General features: G+C 33.2%; 1 long non-coding RNA gene across 1 annotated transcript; it reads left to right on the top strand.

Moving 5' to 3' along the window:
- Positions 1-5208: 5208 nt before the first annotated feature.
- LOC119673018 lies at positions 5209-10347 on the top strand. Its single transcript, XR_005251983.1, has 3 exons — positions 5209-5390; positions 5445-5559; positions 7957-10347. It is a non-coding gene; the product is annotated as an uncharacterized LOC119673018 (long non-coding RNA).
- Positions 10348-12064: the final 1717 nt, after the last annotated feature.

Here is a 12064-nt window from a genome sequence, read left to right on the forward strand (position 1 = left end):
CGCGATTTAAAGATACCCTTCGTTGCAGACGTTATCCGAAAAAATAATAAAAAGCACATAGGCGGATTACTTTTCCATCCTAACCCAACAATGAGGCAGCTACCTAATGACGAAGCCACACATAACAGAAGATTGAAACGCTTATTTCCATCAAAACTAGCAAACTAACTAATATATTTATAGCAGTCTATTTAATTGACTCATTTATTATATCATCTATCCATTAATTTTAATTATTTTATAATATTTAGTTTATATAATTTAAAGAAAAGTTTTTATTCACTATTAATAGTTCACTCATGTAATTCTTAATCTTGTTTTTGAATTATTATTTGAAGTTCCATTATGTAAAAATGTATACTAAATGCTAAATCTTGGCAGTTGTATAATAAAGGGAAACAAAAAAAAAAAAAAAAAAAAAAACTCATGTATATCCCCAGCTGCTGGAGAATTGCTCGAGTAGTATTCCTTCCCAAAGTAGGGAGAACGATACACTGCAGCGCTAAAGATTATAGGCCCATTAGTCTGTCCTCCTTCCTTCTAAAAGTACTGGAAAGGGTTCTTGATCTTCATATCAGAAACACTATAAACCCCGGACTTCTTTCTTCATCACAGCATGCATATACTAAAGCCAAGTCTGTCGATACGGCGCTTCATGTACTCATTTCACAAGTTGATCATGCCATCTCTCTCAGGAAATATACACTTGCAACTTTTCTAGACATCGAAGGCGCTTTCAATAATGTGTGCCCAAATGGTATTGTTAAATCTCTTTCAAATCTAAACCTTGACGAAAGTCTGGTGAAGTTTGTAGAGGTCCTTCTCAAAACAAGAATTATCACCTCCGACATCGGAAGTGTTAAATCATGTAGAACATTCTGTCGGGGAACACCACAGGGTGGGGTGCTTTCCCCACTTTTGTGGAACATAGCGGTTAATACCTTGTTAAAACTCTTGGAACAATCCGGATGTAGCGTAATAGCTTATGCCGATGACATTGCTATCTCTTCATCGGGTAAATTTCCCCAGGTTTTATCGAATATTGTTAATTCCGCGCTCGTCACGGTAACTTAATGGTGTAGAGAATTTGATCTTGATATTAACCCCGGAAAGACGGTGGTCATTCTCTTCACTAGAAAATACAAAATTCCTTCTTTCTCCCTTCCCAACATAAAAGACATTACACTGAGCTTAAGCTCGAGTGTCAAATATCTGGGCCTCATATTGGACTCTAAACTCAGCTGAAAGGCAAACTTGGTTGAGAGAGTCTGCAAAGCTACATGTGCTACTTACTGTTGTAGAAGAGCTATAGGCCGCAGCTGGGGTCTTCAACCTCGTATTTTAAATTGGCTCTACACGGCCGTTATTGAACCTACTCTTCTCTACGGGGCTGCTTTCTGGTGGCAAGCTACTGAAAAGCCATGTCACTCAAAAATTATTGACAAAACAAGGAGAATATCCGCTTTACAAATCACTGGTGCTCTGCGCTCCACTCCTACAAACGCTCTTTTCACTCTGCTTCACTGGCTGCCATCTCGGCTTTTGTAAAACAGGAAGCTAAGATTGTAGCAACTAGACTAAATGCTCTTTCACGCTGGTCTAGAATTGATATAGGACACGCGATCATACTGAATCAGGATCTACCAGCACTCTTATCAATCGACTATAAGTGTTCCTACCTAGACCAAAACCAGGGGTTTAAAGTTCTCATACCTAGTAGAGAAGACTGGACCCTTGGTAGAGTATCTATCCCCAATATAATAGATATCTACACAGATGGCTCGAAAATAGACAAACGAGTCGGTTGTGGCATTTTCTCGGAAAGACTAGGTCTTAGTGTCTCGCTTCGACTACCTAACTACTGTAGTGTCTTCCAAGCAGAAGTAATGGCTATCCATTATGTTGTAAAATGGATCCTCGACAATCGCACCTCCGAAGAAAGTTATTCAATTTTCTCGGACAGCCAGGCTGCCATTAAATCACTGGTAAGCACCTTAGCCTCATTAATTATTACACAAAATTGCCGTGCTTCCCTAAACGACCTAGCTATGTGCGCTAACGTTCAACTTATCTGGGTTCCTGGTCATAGGGATATAGCGGGTAACTGCAGGGCTGACGAGCTGGCCAAGACTGGGGCTCTTCTCCCTGATATTCATTTATTAGAAATTGGCGTTAAACTTGCAACAGCTAAACTGACAATTAAACAAAAATATCTAAGCATTGCTAAGCAACAATGGGCAAGTGAGCCCAGTTGTCACATTTCTAGGTCGATTTGGTCTAACTTGGATAAAAAGCGTACGGGTCAGCTGCTCCAACTAAAGAGAGATCTGCTCTGTACTACGGTATCGGTGCTGACTGGTCATTGCTTAATAGGGATGCATGCTATGAGACTGGGTCTTCCTTATAATGACCTTTGTCGCGGTTGTGGCTCTGAGGACGAGGAGGAAACTGTGTTCCATCTCATGTGTCAGTGCCCATCTTTAGCCAGAAGAAGATCAAAAATCTTGGGGGCCCCTTTTCTGACTGATCTGACTGAGCTGTCATCCTACAATGTGAAGGACCCAGTTAGATTCATAGAACTGTCGGGTTGGTTCTCATTCACCTAATGGGGGAGTCATTGCCTCTCTGTTGGGCTTTGGTCGTATACTGATCACCTTATCTATATACGAACATCGCTTTTTCCTTGTGGTACCACAACGGGCCGCCACTCCAACCTACCTACCTACCTGCTGTTACTGACTTTTCCTGTCTTTGTTTTGGTTTTAATTTTGGGGGTGAATGAACTATTACAAAGCTCACTTGACTTTTACTGCCACCAAACTATGACTTGCCTTTTGGTATTTATTGTTGATTATTCCTGCTTGGCAATGCTATCCCCTCTCACTAAGTCAAATTTTAGTGCAGCTTTTAGTGGAATTCGCCTTAATTGCTTGAACAAAACAAACAAGACTTAAACCTAAAAGCTTTACTTCTTACCTTCTCTAACTACTACTTTTGTTTTCTTTTATTTTCATTGATAGGTTACGTCATTGGCTCCGCCAACACTTCACAGTATCCAATTAATTGGTCTATGTGATCAAATTTGTATCGTTATTAATAAATTGCAAAATTCGACAGTACATGTCTCATAAGTGTCGCAAATAATTATCTATCCCACGGTACACTTCCCATATTACCAAATTTGTTTAATAGTGGCTTCAATCGACACTTTCCAATCATTAATTACAAAACGTAATTCTTTGTAACTATTCTAGTTGCAGAACAATTAAAGTATCGAAATAATATTTTATCCCACGATACTTTAACTTCCTCTTAATAAGCAAAACAAAATTTCCTAATTTCACTGCTCCAAATTCAAATTCCTAAATCATTAAAATATTAAAATAATATTTTAATTCATAGTAATTTCCATTACAAAATCTATTGCATTTGAGCATTTCTCAAACTGCATCAGCATTTCACATAAACAATGTAATGACCCTCATTTGTCAACAGGTTACCAAATTTTTATTGTTACCTCTCATCCACTTTCGCCAATTATGATTTGTAAGTAGTATGTTATATAAGATATTGATTTTGTATTTAGAATTTAGTCTTAAGATTCCACCTAAGTGAGCATATGTTTAATTATTAATAAAATAATTTTCATTTAAAACAAAATTTGTTTTTAAACAAAAAATTAAAATAAAATAAAATTTTAAACAAAACTAAAATTTGTTCGTGAATTTATTTTTATTATAATTATTATTTTTTTTTATTCACCGAAGTGAAACATATAAGTTGCTCGCAATGCACGTTGTAAATTTATTAAACTGAAATTCTTTCAATAATGAGCGCAAATATAAATAGAAAAACTTCATGCAAATATAACACATTTTAAATTCTATAAAAAAAAATTACTTGTGGACTATATAAAAAAAAAATGAACAGCATACTTAATAGTTATGCGCAAGAGTAATACTGTTGGTGGTCACATTAAAAAAAACTTGAAAATGTCGGCGATATAATTAAAAGAAAAAAATAACTGAAATACCCCTGGAAGTTGTATGAAGTCCGAGGTAATGTTAATAATATCCATGTTAATTTCATTGTATTTACATTTTACTTCCATATAGGCCCACATAACACATTCATAAAAACGCTTATGAATTTTAAATTGCGTAGCAGAAATAGTCCTTTATATTCCAATTTGTTGGTATATTAGTCGTAATTTCAGAGTTGTAAGAAACAGCATTGTCTGGTTGAAGCAAATTGGTATCACATTTTAAATATGTTAAATGCTTATTTTTGACATATTTTTTTATTGTGTTGTGTACAATATGAGTTATAAAAACTATAAATACTAAAAATTAATTAATTTTAAAAAAATAAAACAAAATTAATAATAGAAGAGCAATGGTTTGGATCTTTTATTTTATATATTTATATATATTTATCTTATATGGTATATATAAACAAATTAATTTATTTATGCATTTAAATGTATTGGTAAATGAAATCCTCCTAAGATTTTAAGGGACGACTGAAATTTTACAACATTGACATAATTTTCCAGTGAACATTCACAACAAATTGATTTTAGAATTTGATTGCTCTAAAACTTAAGACGTAAATATTTTTGCCAGCAATGTCTTACTTTCAAGACTTTAATAGCATTGAGCAAGTTACAAGTATTTTTTTCTGCTCTGTAATTGAAATATCGGTAATAATAATATATTTTAAAAGCTTATTTAATAATAATTCTTTTACAAATATTTATTTGTCTAGCTATAATCGTTGGTGCCTTGCATAAGCGGTTATAAATATCAAATAAGAGATATACGATCGAGTTAAACTTTTTTATTTGCATTTATATTTATGTTATATAAGTACTTTACTTTTTATAAGTACTGTCACAATTGCAATCAGGATATTTTGCATATCAATTCATTAAAATTAATTAAATTCGTTTATCTTTATAATTAAATTATATAATATATATACTATATATATGAGGATATACATTATTATACATTATATATATAATGTATATATATGAGTATTAAAATTGCGTAAAATAGTGAAAGAGTGACATTGGGTGGTATAGTTACGTATACTTAATACGTGTGTTAAAAATGAAAAATAAATATTTGTTTTCAGAAAAGAATTCTTTGCTTATTTTCAAAACTAGAAGCACTCCGTTCTCTATAAGATCTTCTCTGAATAAAAGTCTTCGTTCCTTACAAGTAGTTCTCTGATATATAATCATAATTATCTGGCAATATTTTTAAATTCAGCGTTCCTATGATTAACGTTGCATAGTTGGCTTTGTGAATCGCGTCAATAATAAGTCCTCGTAGTGATTTGTATATAGTACATAGATTTCAAATTGAACAATGCATATTAGACAAGTATAAAATATGTGATATATGTGATAACATAGGTACTAATTAATATAATTTTAGATAATAATTCAAGGCTTCAAGAGTTATAAAGATCAAACGGTAGTAGAGCCATTTGATAAGAGGCACAATGTTGTTGTTGGAAGAAATGGCTCTGGAAAAAGTAATTTTTTTTATGGTAAGCACTGCAAATATGCGAAACCAATTAAATAAAATTCTTGGGTTACATATTAAAATATCTAATATACGATTTGTTTGTCATACTGCTATTTAAATTTGGTTTGTTTAAATTTAGTAATGTTTTTGTCAATATATCTTGAGAAAATTTAAGATGATATTATGAAGACGTGCAATATGACAGTGAAGTGTACCACAAAAAAAAAACAAATATTTTGGTAGCAATGTAAATACTAACAAATGCAAATGTTAAAGTACCTTCGTAAGGGCCATGTTATGCAGAGTGTCTCGGGCACGGCAAATTACGCTCTTTCGGGCTATGCCGAAAATGCATGTTATGCAGAGTGTCACATCAGTATTGCCAATTTTGTATTTTTACTACTTCTTGGTTGTGCCTAAATTTTAAAGGAAATTTAGATATGCTCACTTTCAATTTACCACCAAAAATAACTCGCATAAAAAAAACTCATAGAGGCTGTAATAATGTTAATTTATTATTATATTAACTTATAATAATTGTTAACAGTACTTACGCGTTTCTTTAAAATCGGAAAGTGTAATAATTATATTATTAGCGATTTGTAAAAAAAATGCTGTGTTGCTTACTGCCATTTTTTCTCCAAAACGTACTAGAATTGTAGTAGTTTGCTCCTAAAAGGCACAAATTTTGAAATTTATTACTAAACAACACTGTTTTGCCTTAGTGCCGGGGCACAAATACGCCGGCTCTCATGCCGGAGTTCGAACGGCCATATTGTTTTTTCTCTCACTCTCAAATTTAAAATTTGCATTGAAAACAAAAACAATTGTACTCATGCCGTGCCCGAGACACTCTGCATAACATGGCCCTAAGTAATTCAAAATTACAAAAAGAGTTGCCTAGGAGCGTAACTGACTTCAATTTGAGAGAAAACTCATCGAAAGCAATGTGTAAAAGTCATTTCCCAAAAAAGTAGTATGCCCTTAGAAGTACTTATAAATTGCTCGCGAATAAATGGACTTGAGGGGTCTTTAAGGCCCACTACAATCGAACTTTGGGAGTGTTTTAAATGTTATTTGTCTATAAGAAAAGTAATTTATTTGACAATGGTTTTTTGTATGTTTTATACAAAACAATTTTTCTCATTACCGGCTTTATAAATTTTGTCTGCCAATGAATTATGGCTTTGCCCCAGCTATCAGCTAAAAAGTGGTTTGTATTTTCTTTACATGAATAATTTGTGTGGTATAATAACCGTTAAATTGTATTGAATGAAATATAAAATCTCTTAGCGCTCCTAAAAAGAACAAAGCTGTTTTATTGCTATCCGAAACAAGTACGAGTTCATTTACTGAGTTACCAGTAAATGAACTGTTGCATTATGAGAAAATAATTTGATTTGTGTAGATATTAAAACATGATGTATCGAAAGCAATCTACCGACATAACTGAAATTTTTTTGGTATCACTGAAATAAAATTATTTAATAAAATTTATTTTATTTAAAACACAAACTCAAATTTATTCTCAGAATATTACATCCTGTTAGAACAAATTAATATTATTAAAGTGTGAATTAAATTTCACACTAAATTTCAAAGCACTATAAATTCACAAATGTCAAATGTCAAAACATAATTCTGGTGCATGCCATTTTTCGCCGCGAATATAACACAAGCCTGCATCAGAAGATAAGGGAAAGGTGAGAAAAGAAAACAAGTGAGACAAAAATATCAACTAACACAAGTATAATAATAAATAAATAGGTAAGGCGAATTTTAACAAACGGTAATTAAAACAAATAACAGTTGAAGCAATGTACGCGCCACGGGAAAAGCTTCGTTCGATTTAGTATAAATAAAAATCACTTGTTGAGAAACTCTCAAAGGTAGTAATAAGTTTTTGTAAACAAGTTAGTAGAACTGTAGTCAAGGTAGTTACATACATCTTGACTAGTAGTCTTGTGTCACGTCTAGATAGTTATATACGTTATATAAATCACGTCAAGGAAGTAACATACATCTTGACTAGTGATCTTGTATCACGTCAAGGTAGTTACATACATCTTGACTAGTAGTCTTGTATCACGTCAAGGTAGTTACATTCATCTTGACTAATAGTCTTGTATCACGTAAAGATAGTTCCATACATCCGTTCGAGAGCATAAATACAACGTCTGCACAAATTATCAAAACACAATCTTACACAAACATATTGAACATATTAAACTAATAATATATTATAATTATATCAATTTCTTTTTCTTTTTGAATTTTCTTTTAAATAAACAAAATCCATTAAATTGTCTTTGACTCCCGAAAATAAAAATTATATTGCAACAATCCCTGGACAACGGCTAAATATACCTCAATGTTAGCAACGGACAAAAACATGTCGTTACAATTGGCGCCCAAGCAGGGACCTGGTTGGTCAAACACGGAAGTCAAGACTATAATGGAAGGGAAAATTAAAGAACTAGATAAGAGAGAATATTACTGAATATTGCAAGAGGAACAATGTCGGCGGAATCAAGAGGAATACCAGAGAATGATATAAGTTCTATAAATCCTCCAGTGTACTCAAATCTACAGATAGTGGAATAAGTACAGAAATGGTTCTGCAGATATGACGGTGGCAAGGATCCATTGGGTTTTATCGAGCACAAAGAACTAGCAGATATGTACAGCATTGATGTAAACTCAATTTCTCGCGCAATGTCCTTCTTGAAAATAAGGCGCTGACATGGTATCGCAACAACAATTTTCGTTGGCAACTCTCGACAAGTTTTAAAGTTGATTTTTTAAAGTTCTTTACCTAATCTAGATACTTCGATAAGCTAGAGAACGAGGTATGAACACGACTTCTAAAATCAAAAGAAAGTTTTTGAGATTATTTATTTGACATCAAAACTCTAATGCAACGAGCCTGTATTATTCAAGATTCTCAACAAAGCGAATATATCGCAACATGAACGCTGATTACCAAAGGTACGTCGGAGACGAGGAGATCTTAGATGAATTAATGACAGTAGTTGATGACTTTGAAGCACTTCAAATAGAGCAGATCAAAGCAAGTCAAAGCAATGAACAAGAAACGAGCATGAGGCAGGTGGTAGTTGAATTCAAGCAAGCAATCCCATTGCAGTATACTATGATATGAGTGCAACCAAGGAAAATACCGAAGAACATGTCCAACAAAAGAAGCAGAGCAGTCAGGAACAGAATCAGTCCAACCTACATTTAACAATGCGAATCATGCAGGATCGAAATTATCTAGAACAGCATCCGATACCACTGAAATAAACTTCACAAACACAAGCCGATAAATGTCTCATACCTCAACAACAAGCACTGCAACGCATCATTCGAGAAAATTCAGAAGTATTTTATCCAGCCCGAGTTATGCAAAGTTAAATTCAAGCGCATGAAATACAACCACAGCAAGATCTGCAACGCGTTACGCCTATCGAAAAAAGTAAACAAGGACTTAGTAAACATCGAATTTCCAATACATATTCTATAACATACAAGACCAAGGAAACGTACAACGGCAAATACAAAATGTACAACAATCTCCAGAGCTAGAGGTGCATGAAGAAAATTCGATTATATACTCGATAGGCTTGGTGGGAACCTCATGAGAATACGTACCTTATGAACTAACGTCAACAGAGACCTCGCTAACACCACGACTCGTTGTCTCTACATTATGAATGCCATAGTGAATCAGTTTCTAATTAAAAACGTCTTTGCGGCTGAACAAAAACAAAATGAACAAAAACAAAAAGAAACCACCGAATCTCAGCGCAAAGTAAATCTATATTTGTACGACCAAGGCAAATCTTATACGGAGATTGGAAAAATAATGGATAGAAGCGCTATACCATTCGAAATATTGTGCAGAGTAGCAAAGGGGTGATATCGTTCAAAAGTGCATAGCACACAGGCGACCTAAAGCCTTGAGCGACCGTGATCGCAACATAATAATAAGAAAGGTGAAGGTCAACCCAAAAATATCTTCAATCCAAATTCCAGCTGAGGTTAGGCGAGAGTTTGGCTAGTTATAACAGTCGTGTCACTAGACGAAAACCGAAAGCCAACCAACAGAAACGTCTAGCTTCTGCAAAAGCGTACTTAAGCAAGCCAATCCAGTTTTGGAATAATGTTATCTTCGCAGATAAAAATAAATTTAATATCTTTCGATCTGATGGCCACTAAATAGTTTGGAGTAAACTAAACACCGAACTGCAAAAAGAAAATCTTGCAATGTCTGTGAAACATTGTGGTGGAGAAGTGTTTGTACATGGCTGTATGTCCGTTGCAGGGGTCGGCGAATTGGAATTCATTGACGGCATTATGGACAAAAAATATTGTTTAGACATCCTCAAGAGAAACATCAAAAAAATTGCCTAAAACTTGAGTTTACTTGTCACATTTAGCTTCCAACATGATAATGACCCAAAACATACGTCTTATGTTGTGCGTATGTGCCTCACTCATCATGTAAACACACATTACCGCATACACCTCAATCTCTAGATCTCAACCCCATTGAACATTTGTGGGAAGAATTGGATAGACGACTAAAGAAGCACACTATACAACAAAATCAGCACTGAAGGTGGCTCTGCTTGAAGAGTGGCAAAATATTGGGCCAGAAACCACACAAAAATTGGTTTTATCGATAATAAGGCGACTAGAAGCCGGTATCAAACAAAAGGACTTGACCACGACATATTAATTGTTATCGTAAATATTTTTTTTAAATTTGTTTTTTAATTTTTGCATTAACTGTGCAGATAATTTTGTTCAGCCAAATTTAATTTTTTTTTGGGTTATTAATTTTAAAAATTGAAATATAAGAGAAACTAAAATGAAATAAAATGAAGTTAAAAGCAAATTAAGCATTTATCTAAAAAAAATTTTTGTTGATTAAAAATCGCATCATTAACTGGATAAAAATAGTGTTAAAGCACTGAATTTAGAAATACGCTCAACATATCTTTTTGTCTCCATTGCGGATTCAATTGAACTTACCACTCTATGTGCTTGGTCAATTGCTAAGTACGTTTTACAAAATCCGAATTAGTGGGCAAGGATTAATTTTTATTTGTAACAAGCGGGATTGCAATTGTTTTTCGAAAATATTATATCATTTAGATGATCAGCAAACAGATATACTTTCTGAGTGCTTGTCTTTGCGATCAAAAAGTTTTAAATTTTCATTGATTTTTATTAATAAAAAAAGTAATAGGAGTAACCCGTGTTACTTTTGGCTGTAAGCCCAATTAGAATGTTATTAAATGAGTAATTTTTAAACGCTTTAATTTTAAAATATAACCTTTTGGTAATTTTGTTTGATTTTAATTTATTCAATGCCGATCTTCTTTATTGCCAAAGTTTGCGCTTATGACTTATTAAATATATTATATTTTTTCCTGCTTTGTATAGAACTGGCATTTGTCTTCAAGCTGCATTTTGAATATAGTAGAATCTCGCAAATTAGAACCATTTGGTTTTTTGAGTAGTTCGAATTTGCGAAAAGTTTTAATTTCTAGACTTTTTTAATTCGTATAAAAACTATCAAAAACTTAAAACTCTACATAAAAACTTTACTTACAGTTGAAATCAATTTTAATTATGTATTATTGTTTGAAGTGATCGGTAGTTTGATTGTTTTTTAGGTTTAGTCACATTTTTTATAATGATATCGTTACGGAGCGTTAAAAGATTGGTCATGTGGTCAGTAAGAAATGGGTCATTCTTTTTGCACCAATTTATTAAAATATTGAGGATTTTAATTGCTTCAGAACATTTGCTGGGGGATTAGGAACGTCATCTTCATTATTATTTAAAGTACCATCATCGCTATTGCACTCATATTCAGATCCGTCATGAATAACATCTCTGTTCCATTCTTCGATATGCTTTATACAGATCGAATTATTTGAGTCCAAATTGGCTAGAAGAGCCACATTTCTTTGGATAGCTTTAGTGTAGTTCTCATTTTCCTTAATTAAATGCGCAAGTGGCATATCATCATCGCTGTCATAATGATCAGAGTCACAATATCATAACTTGGACCAAGAATTTTTTAATAATTTTCGGGGCATCTCATCTCAAGTCTGTTTCAGAGAAATTATTGGATTTCGAATGGAATGATAATTTAAAAAATTTATTACTTCACCACCTTTAGCAATAAATTCGGCAAGAAGCTTATTTCTATAATTAAGTTTTGTCAACCTTATAGGATTTTGGAACATTGGTTGCACAGCTGCTGTTACATTTGGTGGAAAGAAATATTCAAGAATGTTTCCATCATCCCTTTGAAGTTTTTCTATCGGTCTCATGCACCGAGAACTGTTGTCAATAAGTCGAAGAGCCTTCGGACGCAATTTATTTTCTAATGAAATCGGTAACCTGTTTAACAAAAAATATATTTTTTAATGATAAATTTAAAAACAAAGGAATTCTTTATGTTTACTTCTTTAATAAATATCTTGTGAAACCACTTATGAAAAATTCGC

This window comes from Teleopsis dalmanni, chromosome 1, assembly GCF_002237135.1.
Source record: "Teleopsis dalmanni isolate 2A chromosome 1, ASM223713v2, whole genome shotgun sequence".
Lineage (NCBI taxonomy): Eukaryota > Metazoa > Arthropoda > Insecta > Diptera > Diopsidae > Teleopsis > Teleopsis dalmanni.